The 22,089-nt window shown below is 39.3% G+C and overlaps 1 pseudogene; it reads left to right on the top strand.

The window, feature by feature from the left end:
* Nucleotides 1-225: 225 nt before the first annotated feature.
* LOC114507002 lies at nucleotides 226-761 on the top strand (annotated as a pseudogene).
* Nucleotides 762-22,089: the final 21,328 nt, after the last annotated feature.

Below are 22,089 nucleotides of genomic sequence, written 5' to 3'. Positions count from 1 at the left end.
GTTGTGGGTTCATCCACACATAGATGCATATATAAGAATCAACCAATGGATGCATAAATAAGTAGAACAAATTAATTGCTCTCTCTTTCTTTCAAGTAAATTTAAAGAAAAAAGAAAATCAGAGGTTTTTTTTCCACCTGTTCATTCCCCAATCCCCAAGCACTACTCTGGCTGCACCGTAGCACTTGCTCCAAGGTCTAGGTTTCTGCTACCAATGCTGCTGCTGCCTCCTTCCAGCCTCCATCATGATCATCTACAGGACTTCATCAGCCATGATGAGATGTTGGATATCTATGAAATCTGAGAGATCCCAGATGGGCTGTGCCTGGAGGTAGAGGGGAAGATGATGAGTAGGACACAGAGTAACACTAATGACTCACTTATTGGTGGAAATGGCTCCACTTGAAGGCCTAGAGTGTAAAGGTACTGACAGCACTGTAATCACTGGTGTTGATTTGTCATGAACCATCATCATTTGCAGGAAACCAACCTCACAGAAGAAGCCTACAAGAAGCACCAAAGATTACATGAAATCAATCAAAGGGAAATGTGAAGAACAGAGACCAAAAGAGAGTAAAACCTTTATGACAGGGGCCGCAGAACAAATCAAGCACATTCTTGCTAAGTTCAAAAACTACCAAGTCTTCACTGGTAAAAACTTGCATCCAGAAGGTATGGTTGTTCTGTTGGAGTATCATGAGCATTGTGCTAACCCATGTATGATTCTCTTTAAGGATGGTTTAGAAATGGAAAAATGTTAACAAGTTTGACAATCTGGATCTATAAATATATCACTCATTATCATAACTGGCTGCTGCTTGTAATCCACACACCAGGACTAAAACAAATAGGACTGATGTTATCTTGAGCTATTCATTTATTTTGACCTTGATTATTTGGAGCAGAGGCATTATTTTTAAGAAAATCGAGGCATGTAGGTTTTCTAAAAAAAAAATGCACTTAAACTAAAAAAAAAAATCAGAGGTTTGTACCACATGAAAGAATAATGAAAGGAGAGAGGAAAGGTGCAGATTTGGGCTTTCCCCTTCCATTTTTAAACATCTCTCCCATCTTCAATCCATGCCATGTTCTCACCAGTACAGTTGGGCCAGTTTTGGTTAAATGACCCTTTTTGCTTAAAGTGTTCTCAAAATACAAGAGTAAATATATTCCTTTTCTCACATCAGACTTTAATGAAATGAAAAATCTGACTCAACTTTTTAAATATTTGAATCAAGAATCTGTCATAAATTGGGAAGCTATCACCTGATTGAAGGTGTCAAGTATATTTCTTTTTCCTTTTTACTACTTTTATTTTACAAAAATAATATTTGCTCTTGGCAGTTAATTCCTTGTACTACTTACCTCAGACTTCTAGTCCTCAGTTGCCTGCCTTGGATGCATCCCCTTTTAGTATTTATGTATTTAGTATTTAGTAGTTATTTATGTATTATATACATATACAAGCAAAAATGTGTGTTACATATATATAGCAGATTGAACCATATGAAATTATCCCCGTTGAAACATTTTTATCTGCAAAAGCAAGGCAGTCATATCATCCAATCTATCTTTTTAAATATAAATAAGAGCATACAAATGTACTAGTCTGTATTTTCTTTTTTTATTTTTACTTAATTTTTTTTTTTACTTACCTGTATGTCCTGAAGATCATTCTATATCAGGAATAGGGCTTGATATTATTCTTTTCCATGACTACATAGGCATGGCTGTAGTTTATTTAACAATTCCCTCTCTGATGTACACTAAGGCTTATTTTCAATTTTTATTATTGCAAATACTGCCTAAGTATCTCACTCAGCATGCAAATACTGCCTAAGTATCTCACTCAGCATGTGAATCTGCAGAAAGACAGATGCGGATATGCAAGGCTGATTTTCCTGTCTCATGGCAAACTGTTTGAAGTGATGATGGAACCCCTTAGTCATTGGTACCTGTGTCACAAGAGTTGTTGACTAATATTTATAGGAAATTCTGGAAACACTAACCAAAGTCCTTGCTCTTCTCACTTCTGTAGCTCTTAAATTAGTATGACTTATAAAACCAGAAGGAGTTGAGTGGCCTGAAAACCCTTATTTCTGTGAAAAGAGTCTTTTTTTTTTTTTTGGTCTGGAAGGCTTCATTGAGAAGAGATACTAGTTTCCAAGACAGATCTGGTTTGGGTTCTTGGCTCTGCCATTCAATAGCTGCATTACCCTAGATGACTTACCCTCTCCGAGCTTCAGTTTTCAAACCTATAAAGTAGTTTATGCATGTTGTAGGGTTCTGCTGAAGATTAAATAAAATGATGTGAAGATTAAATAAAATGATGTGCCATAGGCACTCAACAAATTGGCCATTTGCTCCTTAAACCAAGTTTCCAAAGATAAAACATTTAGTGTTTTCCTAGCAGAGCTAAGCCAGCGATTTTTCTAAGGAAATATGAAAATGTCTTCTGCAAGGCCTCCTTGCTGGCTGGCATGAAGTAAGCAGTATTTGTTTTCTGATCTCAGAGTTATCAATGGATTGTGGTTCCAAATCTCTGAATTCTGGCCCCATCCTTGATACAGAGAGCTTGGCTTGAAAAGTCTTATTGCAGGAAAGAGAGCATATTATTCCCAGGATCCTTAAAACACCATCAGATGATTGTACTCACTTCCTAGCATCTACTTTCGTCCAGATGACCTACAGACATGTAAATTACCCACCATCTACACCGAATCACCTGTGGAGCACTTCATGAGGAGCAGAGGAGCAAAAGCAGATCATAGATGAAAGGAGTCATGGGTCAACTGGTGCCAACACTATGATTTTGTTTATTAATTTTAGAATAATGTTTTTATTTAGACCTTTAAAGTCCATGTTAATTTTTAAATGATTCATAAAAGTACAAACAAGCAAAATCTTCCTGCCTAGAAATCACAACTTTCGATATTTGTTGAACCCCATCCTAGGCACTTTATACATTTATGCAGCTCAAATATTCAAAGCATAGACAGATGGATAGGTCATATAATTAAAGATTATATTAAATATCTTATTTGTTTACTTATTTTCTGTTTTCCAACCCTCACCCCCCCAAATCCTACACAGGAAAAGTCAATGAGGGGAGAAACTTTGATTATATTGTTCACTACAGAATCCTCAAAGCCTAATACAGTGTCTGGCATATAGAAGATGAACAAAACATATGTTGAATGCTCAAATATTTCTATTTGGATATCTTGTGATTCTTTATTTGACTTTTAGTTCAATAGCTTGCCTTGGACATAGCTTGATATCAATCATTACACATCATTTTTTTTCTGGGACACTTTGTTCTATCAACATTTTCTTATTTTAGTAAAGTTTTCCTCTATCCTTGAGTATTTAATTCCATCTTCCTTCTTTCTTCTTCACAAACTGTAATTATGGATATAGGAGTCTTCTTTTGCTCCCATATCTATCAACTCCTTTGCAGTCACTATTTATAGTTTACTTTTCTATTTCATTTTTTGCATGATCTCAAGCTTACCATCTCTGTATTTTTGTCTTTATTTTCCAGGTCTTTCCCCCTGTGCCTTTAATATTCTTACCTTAAGGGCACATGTTTTCTCAGGTCTTGTGTTTCTCAACACAAGAAGTGCTGTTCACAACCAGGTCTTGTGTTCCTCAACCAGTGTTATTCCTCAACCAGTGCTATTCATTATGGCACATGCTTTCTAGATTGTGATCAGGTTCTGGCTGTTATCCCTCATCATTCCCCTAGCTTCCTTTCTGGGAGTTTTCTATGAGTAGAAGGCCAGGTCACAGACAGCAGAAATAGACTACCAGTATACCAATTTCTTTCTTAGGTATCCTTCCATCCCTGACCTCACTATAAGCAGTGGATACTTGTTCTGCTCATAGAGGTGAAGATATAGCTTTCCTACCTCTCTTCTGTGCTGCCCACAAAACTGGATTTCAACTCTCTAAGAATCCTTAGATATGTTCTTCTTGGTGTTGACAAAGAGTTTTAAGGATATACATATTCTTATCATACTTGGACAGTACATGGCAGCTGGGGGCTTACTCCCTCATCTCAGTCTAGCTTTCTTGGCATTTGCTAGGGATCTTTTGTAGTTTGTGGTGTTATGCTGTTGCAGGTTCCTACTTCACTGACGATGAATTGTGTTCTTTCTATCTTTTTTTCCCTTTTGTTAATTTAGATAAATTTCAAATGAGGGGTAGAGCAAAGATGCCACCATTTTTAACCATTAACACATTAATCAGAATGGCCAGACTTAGACTGAGTGAAAGAGATTTTTGCAATTGAGAATTGTGAGTCTGAAGCCAGTTGAATGCCTTTCACTTCTCAAGTTTACATTCCCCAGTCATTTATCTCTCTGTTGAAGACACTGCTTAATGCATACACCATGTGCCTCACTAATGATGTTTTCTATGGCCATGCTGCCATCTCCTCTCTGTTATAATGTGTGATGTGGCCCTCAGTGCCTGAGTCACACACCCATTAATATTTATGCTTCCTTAGAGTGATGGGGTATCCCAGTGATTTGTAGGCATGAGCAGGTGTCCCTAATGGAAGAATAAGTAGGAGGCATCTCTTGGGGAATAGCTGCTTTCAGTCTTCCTGCCATAGAAAAGAAGAATTTGGGGTGGTGATTGGAAATATCCACAACATTTATGGAGTAACCTCCAACTATCCAATAGGCTAACTTGGATTATTTGTAAGGAAAGGTTAGAGAGCAGATGGAGAAGTAGCTCATGCCCCCCTGGTGGAAAGAAGAGAGCTCCTTTTTCCTTTCCCAACCAGAAGCTTCCCTGTTGCTGTGAGAAGTTATTCCAGTGACAGTTTGCACACAGCCCAAGTCTTCCAAGTTTATCTCCTTGCACAACCAGATTCTAGTTCTGTGCCCCTGACATGTTGTCTCCTACTCATAAACTTTTGTTCAGTGCAGAAAGTCTCAGTAAACTACCATTAATCATTATCCATATGGGCTGAGAAATGCAACATCTACTTTGATCTTTGGTTTGATTACCAAGTAATGGCAGCAGAAATAAACAATCGACTATGCAGTAGGGTCAGGGCACTGCTAACTTTGGAATAGCTAAATGTCCCATGACCCTTTGGTCCAAACATCACATGGGGAGTGCACTTTACAACAGAGTATGTTGGGGTAATCACTTTATTGAATTGAAAGTGCTGAACTTTTTATGTTTAACGTATTTTGTATGAGCTTTAAATATGGGGCCATGTCCAGTTCAATGGATTCTTCTGACCATATATAATGACCCCTCTGATGCACATATTTCAAGTGTGTCATTCCTGCAAACTATTAATATGAATAAAGTAGGAAGAATTATGATAGAAGTCCAAGCTGGTGTGACTCCTGGTCTACTGAGGCCCTTGCTTAAATAAGGTTCACATCGTTTGGTAATTTTAAAATATGGCTGCAACTTTTTTTACTCATCCCATCAAAAGATATGTAATCTAATTTACCATTCTATGAATATAAACCAACATTTATGATTCACTTCTAATGAATAATATTTGGCAGAAATGTCCCTGAGTGACTCCTGAGCTAGGGCATAAAAGGTACAGCTTCCACCTTGCTGGTTCCAATCTCAGAACTTATATACCATATTGAGAGAGCATGTAGAGAGGCCATATGGAGGTGTTCCAGATGGCAGCTTTGCTGAGGTTCAGCCAAAGCAAACATATGAATAGGGAGGCTTTGGATGCATCTAGGCCCCAGCCTTCAAGCTGCCCATTTAACACCACATAGATCATGGATGAGCAACCCCTATTGTATTAGTGTAGTAGGTGGTCATAACAAAGTACCATACACTTGGGGGATTAAACAACAGAAGTTTAATTCTCACAGTTCTGGAGGCTGGAGGTCTAAGATTAAGGTGTTGACTGAGTACTGGTTCTTTCTGAAGGCTAGAAGAAAAGGCCTGTATCAGGTCTTTCACCTTTACTTGAAATGATTGTCATCTTCTCTCTGCTGTGCCTTCATATCATATCACCTCTGTTCATGTCTGTATCTAAATGTCCTCTTCTTGTAAGGATACCAGGCATATTGGATTAGGGTTTATCCTAATGAGCTTGTTGTAACTTAATCACCTCTGTAAAGACCCCATCCAAATACAGTCACTCTCTGAGGTACTTGGGGTACAACTTCAATATAAATTTACTTGGGGAACCCTATTTAGCCTATATCACCTGCTAAGCCTGACCAAACTGTAGACACATGAGCAAAATAAATGTGATTATTGTCTTGAGCCACTCAGACTTGGAGTGGTTTGTAATGCAGCAGATAACCTGCTCACATAAGGTAGATGAGTGACTTCATTTCTGGTGACTGTCTCAGGATTTATTCAGCAAATTTCTTCTGATAGCAAGACCAACTATTTAGGAATTGTGCTCAAAGGGCCAAGGCCAGACCACAGACAAACACTTGGAAGATAGTTTCAGGGACTACATGTTCAGTGCTCTATTTGTTTTTCTGTTTTAATTTTGCTCTTGCAATGAGTGGGACCTACGAAGGCTATCTCCAGTTAGATGGCAAGTTTTTGTAAGAATAAGCATAGGACAGTGGAGAGATGCAGTCAAATAGAAATCTAAGACCAGAGATGGAAATAGTATTGGGCTTTATAGCAACTGACTTTGAGACCTGTTCTGAAAGCAAAGAGGCCTGGGTCCTTCAGATATAAAACATAGCACTGAGAACAGACTTTCCTGAGCGCAGAGCCTGGTTGAAATGCTGGCTTCACCTGGTACTGGCTATGCCATCTTGGGAAAGGCACTTAATCTCTCCATTCTTCTGCTTCCTTATCTGTTAAAATGAATAACACTAGTACTTATTTCTTTTACAGTTCTCTAAGTTTATTTTATTTTATTATTTTATTTTATTATTAATTGTTGTTCAAGTACAGTTTTCTGTCTTCTATTCCCATCCCAGCCCACACCCCCAGTCCTTCTCACCTCCCTCCCATTTCCACCCCCCAACACTAGTATTTATTAACATGAGGTTGTAATCTAAGGTCACTGATATGATGAATTAACTATTTTTTTTTTATTATAGAGCTGTCCATGAGTGAGTTGCATTTCTAACTATTCTTTCTCCAACAGATTTCCTTGGTGACTCACCACTGCTACTTTCCCACTACTTATGCTTGCACAATTGATATATTCATTTATTCAACAAATGTTTACTGAATACCTACTACATGCTAGGCACTGTTATTGGCCCTGAGGGAACTGAATCATATCAAATAAATATCTCAGCCTCATTGACCTTAATTCTCTTTCTCTTTACAGTGAAAGTTCTGCCTTATGACCTTCGGTTGCTGTTCCCACCATTCATGGGACCATTTTCCCTACTTATTCACTCATATCCTTGAAAGAGGCACTCTGATTGGCTCAGTTTGTCTTTTCAAGTCAAGACACATGTTTATAACTAACTTTCTGATTGGTTGCCTAAGATCTGGTGGCCACCCTGATCCAACCAACTATATTTTAGAGCAGGGGATGAGCATAAGGCTGAGGACATGGCCCAGCAGTGATTGTGGGGAGATCATTCTGAATGGCAATTCTGGGTAGAAGTCCTTGGAGTCGTACATTAAAGATGAGGAAGACCATCATAGACCCCCCAGTGGAGCTTGCACCACCCCAAGACATCCTTTGGTCATTTTCTTTTTTTCTTTTCTTTTTAAATATATTTTATTGATTATGCTATTAGAGTTGTCCCATTACCCCCCCTTCTCTCCCCCCCACTCTGCACACCCTCTCCCACCCACATTCCCCCCTTTAGTTCATGTCCATGTGTCATAAGTTCTTTAGCTTCTACATTTCCCATCCTATTCTTGCCCTCCCCCTGTCTATTTTCTACCTACCATCTGTGCTACTTATTCTCTGTACCTTTTCCTCCTCTCTCCTCCTCCCACTCCCCTGTTGCTCACCCCCCATGTAACCTCTATTTCTGTGGTTCTGTTCCTGTTCTAGTTATTTGCTTAGTTTCTTTTGGTTTTGTTTTAGGTGTAGTGGTTAATAATTGTGAGTTTGCTGTCATTTTACTATACATGTTTTTTTATCTTCTTTTCCTTAGATAAGTCCCTTTAACATTTGATAAAATAAGGGCTTGCTGATGATGAACTCCTTTAACTTGACCTTATCTGAGAAGCACTTTATATGCCCTTCCATTCTAAATGAAAGCTTTGCTGGATAGAGCAATCTGGGATGTAGGTCCCTGTCTTTCATGAGTTGGAATACTTCTTTCCAGCCCCTTCCTGCCTGTAAGGTCTCTTTTGAGAAATCAGCTGACAGTCTGATGGGAACTCCTTTGTAGGTTACTGTCTCCTTATTTCTTGCTGCTTCTAGGATTCTCTTTTTCATTTTTACCTTGGCTAATATAATTATGATGTGCCTTGGTGTGTTCCTTCTTGGGTCCAACTTCTTTGGGACTCTCTGAGCTTCCTGGACTTCCTGGAAGTCCATTTCCTCTGCCAGAATGGGGAAGTTCTCCTTTATTATTTGTTCAAATAAGTTTTCCACTTGTTGCTCTACCTCTTCCCCTTCTGGTACCCCTATAATTAGGATGTTGGAATGTTTAAAGATGTCCCAGAGGTTCCTAAGCCTCTCCTCATTTTTTGAATTCTTATTTGTTCATTCTTTTCTGATTGTATGTTTTTTTCTTCCTCCTGGTCCACTCCATTGATGTGAGACCCAGCTTTCATCCCATCATTATTGGTTCCCTGTGTATTTTTCTTCATTTCACTTATTGTAGCCTTCATTTTTTCATCTAATTTGTGACCAAAATCAACCAATTTTGTGAGCTTCCTGATCACCAGTGTTTTGAACTGTGTATCTGATAGGTTGGCTATCTCTTGGTCGCTTAAAAGGATAGGTTCTGGGGCTTTTATTTGGTCTTCTGTTTGAGCCATTTCTCTCTCTCTCTCTCTCTCTCTCTCTCTCTCTCTTGGTCTGGTCTCACTGGTTATAGTGAGGGGCGGAGCCTTAGGTGTTCACCAGGGCTGGGCACCCCAGTCGCTGGGTTGTGATGTTGTTTGTGGGGACAGGGCTGAGAGGGAACAATGATGCTTCCTCCATTCTCTGTGGGACTTCAGTCCCTTCTGCTGCTTCCCGGGAGCAAACTGGGCCCCTCTGGTGCCAATTCCCACGTGGGTGAGCTTGTGCACACCATGGGACCCTCCAAGGACCTCTCCTGTGAGGCTGGGTATCTGTGTGCCTCAACTCCCACAGGTGTCCTCAATCAGTGTCCTGAGGTTCTATTTCCCAGCTCTGGAATCCTGGGTTGCGTGCAGTGCCTTGCTTCACAATAACCGCCTCACTGAGCCTGCCGGTTGCCATCCCTTGGCTGGGGTCTGCCAGCTGCTGCTTGCGCACTCTGGGTCCACCCGCTTTGGTCTTGCGCACCCCTGGATGCCTTACATGCCTGGTCCCAACATTCTCTGCTCTCTGTGACCCTCGTCCAGCTGCCTGACTCCACCCCTCCTTCCAGTCTGGATGAATGGGTCTATTTCAACTTCTCGGTTGTCTGATTTCCATTCTGATCAATTTTCTGTCAGTTCTGGTTGTTACTCTGTTTCTAAATTGTTGCTGTCCTATCTTGGTTGTGGGAGGAGGCACAGTGTGTCCACCTATGACTCCATCTTGGCTGAAAGTTCCAAACTCTGGTCATTTTCATATAACATAGGCTGAATAAGAGTGCAAGAATTCCAGGTTATGCATACAAGCCAAGTTAACTACAAAATCAGGCTTGGAACAAAACCTATATTCATTCATTCATTCATTTGTGTGAAAATTGTTTTATTACTATATAAGCTACAAAGATGATATTACAGTAGCTATTTTTTTGTTTCTTTTTCATGTCCTAATTTCTTTTTTTAAAATTTTTTACTGTTGTTCAGTTCAGTTGTCCCCATTTTTTCTCCCATTGCTTTCCCCTGCCCTGTCCAACCCTCACACCCAAAGATGATCCCCTCCCCATTGTCCTTTTCCATGGGTCCTTTGTATATGTCCCCTCTCCTTCCTGAATTATCCCCCTCTCCCATCCCCTCTGATCGCTGTTAGTTTGTTCTTTACTTCAAGTTTCTGGTTTTATTTTGCTCACTTGTTTGCTTTATTAATTAGGTTCCACTTATAGGTGAGATCACATGGTACTTGTCTTTCACCACCTGGCTTATTTCATTAGCATAATGCTTTCCAGTCCCACCCAGGCCATTGCAAAGGGTAAGAGCTCCTTCTTCCTTTCTGCTGCATAGAATTCCATTGTATATATGTACCACAGTTTTTTGATCCACTCATTTACCGATGGGCACTTAGGTTGCTTCCAGGACTTGGCTATTGTAAGTTGTGCTGCTCTGAACATTGGGGTGCATATGTTCTTTTGAATTAGTGTTTCAGGGTTCTTAGGGCATAATCCCAGTAGTGGAATTGCCAGGTCAAAAGGCAGTTCCATTTTTAGTTTTTTGAGGAAATCCCATGCTGTTTTCCACAGTGGCTGTACTAGTCTGCATTCCCACCAATAGTGTAATAGGGTTCTGTTTTCTCCACAACCTCACCAGCACTTGTTGTTTGTTGATTTGTTAATGATGGCCATTCTGACTAGTGTGAGGTAGTATGTCATTGTGATTTTCATTTGCATTTCTCTGATGGCTAGTGATGTTCAGCATCTTTTCATATGCCTATGTGCCCTCTGTATGTCCTCCTTGGAGAAGTATCTGTTCAGGTCCTTTGCCCATTTTTTAATTGGATTGTTTGTCTTCCTGGAGTGGAGTCATGTGACTTCTTTATGTATTTTGGGATAAAACCCTTGTCTGAAGTATTTTTGGCAAATATATTTTCCATATCATTTGTTTCCTTTTTATTTTGCTGATGTTTTTTTTTAGCCATGCAGAATCTTTTTAATTTGATGTAGTCCCATTTGTTTATTCTTTCCTTTATATCCCTTGCTGTGTGTGATATCTGAAATTTTCTTGCCTAGATTATCCTGTAGGAATTTGATGGTGTCATGACTTATATTTAAGTCTTTTATCCACTTTGAAGTTATTTTTATGTATGGCATAAGTTGGTAGTCTAGTTTTATTTTTTTGCATGTACCAGTCCAGCTCTCACAACACCACTCGTTGAAGAGGCTATTTTTACTCATTGTATGCTCTTTCCCCCTTGCCAAATATTAATTGACCATGGAAACATGGGTTTATTCCTGGGATCTCTGTTCCATTGATCTATTTGTCTGTTCTTATGCCAGTACCAGACTGTTTTGATTATATTGGCTTTATAGTATAGTTTGATGTCAGGTATTGTGATCTTTCCTACTTTGTTCTTCTTTCTCAAAATTGCTGTGGCAATTCAGTGTTGTTTATGGTTCCACATAAATTTTTGAAATATTTTCTTTCTATATCTGTGAAATATGTCATTGGTATTTTAAAAGAGATTGCATTGTATGTATAAATTGCTCTGGGTAGTATGGACATTTTGATGATGTTAATTCCTCCAACCCATGAGCATGGTACATACTTCTATGTATTTGTGTCTTCCTTAATTTCTTTCTTCAATGTTGTGTAGTTTGGGGGGTACACGTCTTTTACCTCCTTGGTTAGGTTTATTCCTAAGTACTTTGTTTTTCTTCTTGATATAATAAATGAAATTTATTCCTATTTTTTGTTTCTATTATTTCATTGTTGGTGTACAAAAATGCCTTTGATTTCTGAATATTGACTTTGTATCCCATCATTTTGTCAATATTATTTAATTTTTTTATTATGTTTTTTCCATTGCCATTTAGTACCTTTATACCTTCCTTACCCCACAGGCACCACATTGTTGTTGTCAAGATATGGAAGTAGCCCAAGTATCCATCAGTAGATGAGGCTAAAACAACTATGGGATATTTACACAATGGAATACTACTCAGCCTTTAACAAGAAAAAGATTTTACCCTTTGTGAAGTATGAATGAACTTGGAGGACATTATGATAAGTGAAATAAGCCAATCAGAGAAAGACAAATACCATATGATTTCACTCATCTGTGGAATCTAGGTAACAAACTAGACTAACAAGGAGATTAAAGACAGACTCATAAATAGGGAGAAGATGACAGCTAAGGCCAAGGGGTAGGTTAGGGGGTGGAGGAATTGAGCAAAAAGGAAAAAAAATTCATGGATGTGGAGCCAGGGCTTTAAGATGAACATTTTGGCATTGTCTGGGTGATTTCAGGTGCCTCATCTGACAGAAACAGTAAGCATTCCTTCCTTTCCTCTTGGCACTCACCATTCCCATGGAAATCAGCAATTTCAGAGGGAGCTTTCTCCGGTTGAAAGGATATACCTGGCCTCTCAACAAATGACAAACAATAGTTGGTAGATATATATTCTAGCTTCCTTGACTCTTGAGTAGGACAACTCTGTGACGTGTTCCACATCCACTCCTACCAGTCTTCAGCAGGATTAAGCCCCAGTTGCCCACACATCTAACCTGCTCATTAACGCAAACATGTTGGTCTCATTTCTATTCTTCTCTGATGTACTTTCTTAAGTCATCCCTCAGATAAATTATTTGTACTCAAAACCTTGTTAGAGGGTCTGCTTCTAGAGACCAAAAACTAAGACACCTTTCAACAAAAGCAAGTGCTGAGGTCATGTAAGTAAGACAGAAGAAAGAAGTCAAGGTGCAGGCAGAGGCCTTGATAGAGAGATACAGAGTTCCAGACCACTTGTGTGACTTATCACTTAAATGATCGAGTACAAGGGTAGTTGCCCTGGTCTGCAGCTACAGAGAAAAGCAGGCTGCTGATGGAGAAGGGCAGCCATTGTGAGAGGGGCTACTTATAAACCAGGTGTTCTGCTGCCATTCTTAAAATGTTTCATTCTTCCATTTTTAATCTGACTCATTATTGAATCATTAATAATGATTTATATGACACTGACTTTTTTTCAGATATCTTGACTAACTCTTTGACAAGAGATTAATAGAGTGGGACTTCAGATGTCAAGTTTTTATGAGCAGAATGTCCAAGGCCATCTCTAGATGGGTATTATTGGCTATATTCACCACACTCTCCAGAGACGGAAAAGCAATTGTTCAGCTGGGCAGAGAGAGCCAAGCTGAATTAAATTGACCTGTATGATACAGAAAGTAGCACTGAGTACATTTAAGTAAGGAGTCTTTGAAAGAAATCTATTTTATTGTAGCTCACTAGTGAAATTATTTTGAGGAAGTGATAAACAGTCTAATTATTTAAAATGCATTAATAACATCAGCATCTAAAATGAAAACAAAGAGAATAACATGCTTGGTCTTAAATAAAATGCTAAGTGAACATTTATTTCTTTCTCTTTTTTTTTCTTTTCACAACATGAATCTGACTGCTTTCAAAAGCCAGTTCTTATGCCTATGTTCTCAAAAGAGAGGAGACATTTCCATTTGTAGTAGAAAACCAGGGTCCTCACTGAATCCAGATAAACATACCTAAAAGCACGTTATTCTAAATATAATTGCTGCTCTGCAGGAAAATCTAGTATGATTCTCTTGATTTGATAAAGGGTTAAGCTTATCTTTAATTTCACTCCTTAAGAAGACAGTGGACACAGTAGGGAAAAGCAGTTTTCACAATAAGAAAAACTAGGACACATTCTTTCCATGCAGGCTCTGGCTGGAGTTCTTAACTCCAATAAGGAGTCTGAGCCTGTTCACCACTTAGGCAGTGAATGAACAATTGTGTGTTTAAAAACCCTTTGTATCCTGTATGACCTGCCCTTGGGCACAGGTGGCTCTTAGAGTACTGTGATCATGGTTGGAACAAAGCTGAAACCCTCCCCAGGAAAGGTCTCCTTTCACAGTCTTCTCCCAAAGTCAATGTTTGCTGTAAAGGCAGCAATTTTTTCCTCTTCAAAAGGACCTTTATGTACTAACTCACTCCAGCCTACTGTGCATGTAAATTATTCACCAGTGACATGGCCTCTGTTTATGACTTTGATCTTTTGCTTCCCCTGGATGCCACAGGAGCTGAAGGCCAGTGAGTTATTGGAAGGCCTTTGATCTCTGACTCACAAATGACATTTTGTGGTGAAACATTTGGGCCTCTTCTGTGCCTACATGTTGGATTGAAAGGGAACAGAGTTTTGGGGTTCAGAGGTGTTTATTTCGAACCATCAAACCATCATCAAGACAAAATGGATGGAGACAGAGATAGGCACACTTTTTCCTGAACCAGCAATTGTTCACACACAATGAATGATTAAAAGGGACTTAAAAAAGGAAGGGCAGCATTCTGATGATTCAAAGAACTTGTTTCAGAGCAATCACACAGTCAAGGTCTCACACTAGGGAGTTTTAGAATAAATAAATGTTGTTTGAAAAGAAAACAATAGATGATAAGGGATAGACTCCCCCAAAGTTGTTTTATCCTTCTCAGAAGGTTTTCCTTGTAAATGGAAGAAATGAGATATTCCTTGTAAAATAGAGTAAAATCTAGGGCATAGAAAAGGCTGGAAGGAAGGGGAAAATGTTTGTGTTTCTTACAGTTCTGACATGATCCCTCCCTGCAGGTTGTCACCAAACTATCAGTGACTGCTGACTGCTGATTGTGTCTGGCATTGAATCTTCAGTGTTCACAGTTTAAAGACCAAGGACAGTGGATTCCTCTTTATTGTGGCAGTCTAAACCACTTTGCATTAAATAGGAATAATAACCTTTTTTAAAAGAATATGTCAAAATAATTACATTTCTTGTTGCTTTTCTTTCTTCCACATCACCTGAGCAAGCACATCAGCTTCATTTGACTGGTTGAAAGGAGGACTTTTTTTCAGTAAGGGCTATTCTAAGAGGACACACACCTAACAGTAAGGAAGGAGTCCTTCATTCTGTTATGGCTGACTGGGATTCTCAGGACAGCGTATGAGTTAATTCTACTAATATTTGGGTTTTGCTTGTGTCTCTTCTTTGTCAGTTGATTGAGGAGCAATAATATTTACCACATAAATGTCCTGTGATGTATGAGCTGTTGTTGATATTTCCACCATTCTCTTGCATTCCCTCTACTAATTACTTCTTCATTTTAACAGAAGGTGATATCCTCTGAAATGTTAATTCCTTCCTGAAAAGCCAAACTTTAAAAAGGAATTTAGTTGTACCTCTGATGAAGATTTCATCATTATGAAGAAGTCTTTTCAAATACATTTGAAATCCATTTTTAGAATTTCAAGATAAAGCTTGTTAATGTTTTTAATGGTACATTAAAAATTCAACAGTGTTGTCCTCAGCATGGCATGCTTTGATGCAGGTTACCTGACTCGCTTAGTTTAAAATTGATATTATGAGTGGCTTGAAGTACATTTCATCAAATGTTTATATGTAATGAAATATTTAGAGAACAGATTATTTTTTTATATCTTGAATGACCTGATGTATAAATCACCTCATCTCTATAAAGCAGAGCAAACCATTTTAATATGGTAAAGTAGGAACATATTATTGGACATTTTTGCATTTTCTGGTACATAAAAAAAATACAGGCTTGATGTCCCAAAAAGCAAAAATCATTGAGCTGAGAAAAAAATAACTGATATACACACACTCACATATACTTCCAGCTTCTTCCATACTGCTTCCTGGTGTGGAAGGAAAGAGATGTCCCCAGAATATGAGCAGAGTAAATGAACATGCTGAGTTAGTGATGCATTGGTGACTTATTTCTCCTTTCTCCTTCTGACCATTGTGGTTCCTGATTTTGGACAAGTTTCATCTAATTGTGGGTAGATGTCTCCCAGATGTGTACTCTGTGTCTATCGCCCCCACCCCACATCATTCCTCTGCCATCCTGAGCAGCCTAATAATATTGGTTAGGGTGGGTGCTTCTAAGTTTGCTTGAACACCCTGGCTGATAGGATTAACCAATTAAGACTTTGGTTCCTAAAGAACTAAGTATTTGCTTGGGACCCTGAATTATATGCTGGGGAGGGGGCCCTGATATGAGAAAAATACCATGGTCCATGATCCCCACTCTCCTCCCAATTTCAAAAAACACCTCCAAGAGCCAGCCTCGACAGGGTGAGCACATCTGAGTTATCCTCCAGTTTGCCTCGTTTATTTCAGAGGAGGGTAAATGTGGCAGCCAGATGAGCATGACTGCTGTTGTTTTTGCAAGGCTTCTGCAAGGGGCAGGCCTCTGAATCACCACCATGGACTCTGAAACCAAGAGGCCGCTTTTAGAGCCACTGCAGTGACCCGCTCAGCGGGCAAAGCTTTGTGCTGCAGCCTCCTGGGAGGAGGCTGCAAACCTTCAGATCCCAGTGCCCACTCGCCAGCTTCCCTCTGCTCACAAACTTCTCCTAATTAAGCCAGTTCATCTAATTATGGGGCGTACCATCAAATATGTCTCTAGATGCTTCCGATGCAGCCTGAGAGCCTGGTCAAAGCTGGAGAGGCTTCTGATCAGGGATGCTGGCCCTGCGGCACCCAGCATGGGTGAGTGGTCTCCTCGCGCCTGGACGCTCAGTCTCCAAGTACTGCTCAATCCGCCCACATTCATTTGTTCTGTTGCCTGGTGAAGGCACAGAGAGTAATTACTAAAGTTAAGACAACATCCCTGTAATTAGCCAGGCAACTCTAAGCACAAGAAATGGAAATTAGTAACAGAATCATAAATTAGTATGTGCATATATTACATTCCTGGATGGCCCTTGGGGCCTGATGTTTGCAGTCTTTGGCCAGCAAACCCCTGTATCTCAATAAAGCATTCCTCCCCAGTGAGCATGGCACAGGAAAGAGAGTTTTGCTTGGATTACAAATTATTTAATTCTTTTGTTAACAGCAACCAGAATTAAACCTCACTTTGGGGCCAGGGAGAGGGAACCAAATACACAGTGACCTTTCTGTTGATTTATTTTCTTTGGTGGGCATCTATTAACCTAGGGCCATCAAGGTGTCTCTAAACAATGGGGTTCATCAATTGTATTGTTTCACTCACTAGGAACAGTAATTATAAGCTCTTCAAAATCATTCTGATTTTGAACTATTTTTGCAGTCACTCTTTCTTAGCCAGGAAATTGGACTCAGGCACATACCACACAGCATTTGCATCAAAATAATATAGCTGGCAGCAGCAAGCCACAATCATATCATTCAGAAGGAAGGAACAGAATACAAATTAAAGGAAGAATGTAAATTTTTGCCATTAAGCCTCAATGACCATTTGCAATGGTGCAAGGCACAAAGGTTCTTGATGAGCGTCATCTACTTTGATTATTCATACTTGTATTTCTGCTTGAATTAAAACAGGAGTGCTAGAGCCTGTTACGGGAAAATATTTGAATTGATAGTGAACTCTCACCTTGCTGTGCATCCATTTACTTTTCAAATGAATAGCAGATAAGTTAGTGCATTTTCTAATCGGCCTGTTTTCCAGTGAGTGCTGTCATTACATACCAATTTCTTTTAGAAGTGCTTGCTAAGAAACATTAACTACTTAGAAATAAGGAGCTGCAGTCTACAGCTCACCAGCATTTCTGCTAGGATAGTGGAAGGTTCTGCAGTTCACATTCACCCAGTCTGTTACAGCTTCAGCCTTTTCCCTAATTCACAAGTGAGTCCTTAAGTATAGGCATGGCTCTCACCAAGCGCCATCTGTCCAGAACCAGGTGGAATCCCACACAAGGCATAGTCCAAACTGGCTTACTATAGAGTAGCTATGTCATTCAGCACCAGTGTCCTGGATCCTCCTGCACTGTGATCCTAACTGCTGAGGCTGGGCAGCCAGAATGGATTGTGACCCAGACTTTGAACTCAAAGCTGGATTAGGATACCATCAGGGTATCATTCTTTTCTGCACACAGACTCCACTGCTGGCAAGTGGAAAATGTAGATTCTTAGAGTCGTATGTAGGGATGGGGACAGCTCATTTAAAAACTATATGCTCCAGTTTCTGATAAATGCAAATAGGCAGAAACAATTTCTCCCAGCATAAGGAGGCACCAGAACATTGTTATGCCTCAAGAAGAGACTTAAACAAAAAATATTTGTGCTTAATCAGGAAGAAAGGGAAAAAGTTGTTTTTATTCAGAGTCTCTATATGGCATCATAAAGAGCTTTTTCAGGTTACTTTTCTGTTGAATGTTACTGGCCACGCATTTGTTGAAGCCTGTCTATTACTTTATTTTTTTATTGTTGTTCAGTTATAGTTGTCCCCATTTTCCCCCCATTACTCTCACCTGCCCTACCCATCCCCCATATGCCACATTCAATCCTCCACCCGCCATCACTGTCTTTGTCCATGGTTCCTTTGTACATGTTCCTTGATTATCCTTCCCCTTCTTTCTGCCATTATTCCCCTCCCCCTACCCCTCTGGTTACTGTCAGTTTGTTCTTTATTTCAATGTTTCTGGTTATATTTTGCTCACTTGTGTGTTTTATTTTATTAGGTTCTACTTATAGGTGAGATCACATGGTACTTGTCTTTCACCACCTAGCTTATTTCATTAGCATAATGCTTTCCAGTCCCACCCAGGCCATTGCAAAGGGTAGGAGCTCCTTCTTTCTTTCTGTTGCATAGAATTACATTGTGTATATGCACCACAGTTTTTTGATCCACTCATTTACCGATGGGCACTTAGGTTGCTTCCAGGATTTGGCTATTGTAAATTGTGCTGCTATGAACATTGGGGTGCATAGGTTCCTTTGAATTGGTGTTTCAGGGTTCTTAGGGTTAATCCCAGCAGTGGAATTGCCAGTTCAAAAGGCAGTTCCATTTTCAGGTTTTTGAGGAAATTCCATACTGTTTTCTACAGTGGCTGCACCAGTCTGCATTCCCACCAACAGTATACTAGGGTTCCTTTTTCTCTGCAACCTCACCAGCACTTGTTATTTGTTGATTTGTTAATGAAGGCCATTCTGACTAGTGTGAGGTAGTATCTCATTGCGGTTTTCATTTGCATCTCTCTGATGGTTAGTGATGCTGAGCATCCTTTCATATGTCTCAGGACCTCTGTATGTCCTCCTTAGAGAAGTGTCTGTTCAGATCCTTTGCCCATTTTTTTAAATTGGATTGTTTGTCTTCCTGGAGTGGAGTCATGTGACTTCTTTATATATTTTGGAGATCAAACCATTGTCTGAGGTATCATTGACAAGTATATTTTCCCATACAATTGGTTCACTTTTCATTTTGCTGATGTTTTCTTTAGCCATGCAGGAGCTTTTTAATTTGATGTAGCCCCATTTGTTTATTCTTTCCTTTATGTTCCTTGCTGTAGGAGGTGTATTGGTGAAAATATTGCTGCATGGGATATCTGAAATTTTCTTGCCTATATTCTCCTCTAGGAATTTTATGGTGTTGTGACTTATATTTAAGTCTTTTATCCCTTATTTTTTTATCAAATCATTTTTAGGAGCAATCAGAGGCAAAAGGTATGGCATGCCCAAGTGGGGGAAACAATGCTCACAAACGCTGAATGACCTTGCTTCGAAATGAGTTTTTCAGGCTCTAGTTTGTTCATTGACTGAACAAGAAGCCCATTGATTTGTCACAAGTGATGAGCAAAGCATGTGAAGTGTGAACACTTCACACAACCCCAGCCAAGGTAAACAGAAAAAGGAAATGCCTGACAAACTACTCTCCTCAGTGGAAAATGGTGGGACCTAACTTCAGGTGAGGAAAGGGTCCTTATCAGGTTGGAATCCAAACATTATTCTTATTTTCTAAACAAAAAAGGAATATGTATTTTAATATGCAAATTGGTTACTCCAGTAACTGAATTAAAAGTCAGATGAAAATCTGGGGAAAAGCTGAACATTAAAGGAGTCGTTGAATATGTGTCATGACCACCTATGTTCAGGAAGGTTAGAAAACACTTATGAAGTCACAGATGTATTTTGATCAAATGTATTTGTATGCACACACATGCAGATGAATAATGAAAAATGTATTCTAGTCTAATTAGCACACCTTTTTAGAAATGTATAAACAGTGGTGTATTTATAGAGGCTATAATATCCAAAACCATTTATTAAAATCTTCCTTTTAACCTATATATTCACCTTCACTCAGGCCTCAAAATTCTAACAACCTATTTATGAATTTACAATTTCAAGGCTTCAAGTAAATAATTTTATACAAAGAAATGTTGTCACTTTTCTTTATTCTATTGCTTTGGAAAGTTGGTCAGTTGAGAAACAATGTATAACTAACTATAAGCACACTGAGGCAGAAAGCAAATGGGCACAAACTTGTCCCTCGTGACACCCACATTGCCCTTTGGGAGTGCCCTTGGGACTGACTCTGAGATATTGAGATATGGATATTGCTTTGATTGACTTGCTTTGGCTAATTAACATCAATAAACGTTACCAAGCAGAGACTTGAAAAACACTGAGCACTCACCCTTTTGCTACATATGGGATTCTCTTGGACTGACAGTCCCAGTCACCCCCTCCCAGGCACAGTTAGTTGATTGGTCCATCAACAAGCAAGTGGCCTGATCAGACCAACTGCAATCTTGTCCTGGAATTTTCAGACTGGAGCTGAGGACAGATAGGTGGTTGGACCAGGAAACTCCCAGCAGCTGTGTTTCCTTCCAGTTTGACATTGAAAGAGACTGAGAGATGAAAGACCAGTAAATACAGAATGTGTCATAGTGTGTCCTTAGGCCCTCCCCATTATATGAGACATCAGTGTGTCCTTTATGTCAGTTTATGTTATGTTCCTATCACTTGCAACCAACAGATCTCTGGTTCACCAGCACTTCTGGATCCCTTGCTTTCTGTCATCCATAGTCCTGTGTGATATCCACTGGGTTCTTTATCTGCTCATGGAGTATTGGCAAAGATATCTTTTCTCACGGTTCCTCTGCTTGATTAGAATTCAGTGCAATGGTGTCACTATCTGTTTTCAAATATTTTCCCTTTTGTCATTTCAAGACAAAGCCCCTGAAATTATCTGCACAAACTTGTGCAGATGTGAACACCAAGTGAGAGAGCTGCACATACTTCAAAGTATATTGCTCTCTAGAATCATTCCAGGAGGGGCCCAGGAGAAAAGTGTTCAGGTAAAAACTATTCTGTAATAGTTTAAAATTTTATAACAACATCATACCTACTTGCAATTTATTCTAATGTGCCTGGTGGACAATTATTACTCACCAAAGCAGGAAATGGAGCTTATTTCTCAAAAGTGGTTAAAGTCCCCCCACCCCAGAACCATCTGAGATTATCAGGGAGTTCTGAATGGCCTGGTTGTGAGCCTTCACTGACAGCTTGACTGCTCTGCAAAAATCAAGTTTCTATCTGATGAGAGATAAGCTCTCTCACAATGGAATGGTGTTTGCTATAATTAAATAGAAATTCTAGGTTTTAAAAAGAGATACATGTCCAGCAAGTAACTCAAAGCCTGTTTTCTTGGGATTTCAGGGAATATAAAGAAAGCAGTATGTGTTTACTCTCAGATGTTTATATGGATGATGCAGAACATTCTCACAAAGCTGGTGCTCAGGGGGAAAAATACCAATTGATTTTTGGCCAGTTTACCTATGTCTGTTAAATCAAGTAGTGGGGAAAATGCTTCTTCTGGAATGTAGAACTTTCATCCAATTGACAATAATTTGCAAATGGATGAGTGGACATTGAGAGAGTGATTACATAATTAATATGACCAGATCTGAAAACCCTGACTCAGTTATTTGTCCCCTTCAAATACTGATTACCCTTTTAATTTACAAAGACAGCTGCCCAGGGTTGTGTTACAAATATTAGGAAGGGTGCTTAGTTTTGTAAAAGTTATGTTTAAATCTCACTTTTACAACAAGAAAAAATATAATTGGGAGTTGGGTATACATATTACTTGGGTTCAAGAAAGGTTAATGAAAAAGCTGTAAAATCCCAAATTATAGTCAGAAGTTCCATTAATAAGTCTGTCCCCTCTCACCCCACCCCACTATTTCTAGTTGAATCTTTGAATGGGGGTAGAGAACAGGGTGATGTCAAAATTAACTCATTATGCTCTCAAAGACTTCATGTGCAAATTAAATGTGTTTGTTTTCCAAAATCTGTTTGTTTTCTGCCTCCCTACCACCATCTCTTAATAATTAAATTCCC

This window comes from Phyllostomus discolor, chromosome 9 (genome assembly GCF_004126475.2).
Source record: "Phyllostomus discolor isolate MPI-MPIP mPhyDis1 chromosome 9, mPhyDis1.pri.v3, whole genome shotgun sequence".
NCBI lineage: Eukaryota > Metazoa > Chordata > Mammalia > Chiroptera > Phyllostomidae > Phyllostomus > Phyllostomus discolor.
Note: the sequence above shows the minus strand (reverse complement) of the source record. Positions and strands in the feature narration are given on the sequence as shown.